Consider the following 1,678-nt stretch of genomic DNA (forward strand, 5'->3'; position numbering starts at 1 on the left):
TGTGTGTGTGTGTGTGTGTGTGTGTGTGTGTGTTTGTGTGTGTGTAAGAGATGGGAGGGGGTGGCGGTCAGGGCCTAACAGGAGTTTAGTACAAGATGAACATCTCTGTCTATGATGTTACATGTGTGCGCTTTAATAATCATGTAGTATCTCTAGTTTCCCGTCTTCAAAATTTGGCATCACTCTGAGTGATGCAATAATTAGTGAACTCTATCCCTTTTTAATCTACCGGGAGATCTTGAAGCATTAGACAATTGTCTCGGGCTTTTACTGGAAAATCGGTTTTAATTTCAAAGCAAGATATATAGTTTGTATGTGGGCGGGGGGGGGGAGTATTTTAAAACACAAACGAGAGCATCGAACCTGCTCCCTATTCTGATTTTCGAAAAAGAGATTCGAACATTGTGTTTTTGTTTTGGTGGGTGTTTTTAGGCCCCCGTAACTGCTTGATGTCATATGAGCGCTCGGGACACAGTAAACTTGAATTTTGCCCGGATGGCAGCCGACGCCTACTCTTATCAATTTTGGACACCAATGGATCTTTAACAAGTGCAACTTGCACACAGGACTTCCGAATTTTGTTGCCCTTATCCGAGAAGGCTAGGTGTTAGGTCTTACCTACCCTAAGATCAGCGGTGTGGCTAAAAGACAGCAGTAAAAAGGAGCCAAGAACTAGCAGTAGAAAGGCTGCAGAAAGAGCTCAGAAGAGGAGGCAAAGCGGGGAGGGGGCAAAAAGTGGAGACGAAAGCAGACGACAGACTGGGAAAGCATCAATATATGCGAAACGTAAACTAAGAGTAAGTTAACGCTTCTTTCAACATTGTTACGATTTGTTTGAAGTGGGGCTTCCGAATTTATCTCCTATCTCTGACAGTATGGATCCAAATGCGGTGAGAACCTTGAAAACTCCACAAAACGACCCGAGTTCAGGAACTCCCAGTCGTGGATTCAAACCATGGATATTCGCTCTGTAGTCTAGAATGATACCAACATAACTAAGAGAGTGCTTCAAAAAATTAAAACAAAAATGAAGCTAGTGGTATTGCAAGAGAAAGATATTATCATGTTCAGTTTGTGGTAGCTTTCGGCTACAATGTTCACGCTTTCTCTTTTAAAAGGTACTTAAGCCGACAACTTCAGTGGTGATTACTTCGGTTATTATGACTCGATGCTACTACTAACAAGATGTAACAGAACCTGCCAGTTTGCAATACGACGTTGTTTATGTGCCGACCAATTCCTTATATTTGTGACTTCGGTAGTCTAGTGATTAGGCTGTTTGACTCCAAACCAAAAGTTCATGGGTTTAAACAAAGAACTTTACCTGATTTTTCCCCTCCTCACCCAGGTGGGAATGGATACCCGTCTAAAGATAACAAAAGATCTTGTCAGATGATAATAATGTTCATTCTCTTAATTCCCCAACTCTTTTCGAGGTGAAAATATAGGCCGCGGCATCTCTCTCCCTGTTAACTTTAAGGCTCTACCAACAAAACGCATAAATCTGAAAGGCACGTTTTGATTTGAGCAAACGTTCTGTGGACATCTTCAAATATTAGTCATGTAGTTCAGCTGAATAACCCTACTTCCGAATCTCTGTATTTTGCTGTAAAATCAATTTCTGGGTCACCTTGCCTTGCGCAATGGTGTCATTTTCGTTTTTATGACGGAGATTGTC

The sequence above is a fragment of the Aplysia californica genome, unplaced genomic scaffold (assembly GCF_000002075.1).
Source record: "Aplysia californica isolate F4 #8 unplaced genomic scaffold, AplCal3.0 scaffold00448, whole genome shotgun sequence".
NCBI classification, from domain to species: domain Eukaryota; kingdom Metazoa; phylum Mollusca; class Gastropoda; order Aplysiida; family Aplysiidae; genus Aplysia; species Aplysia californica.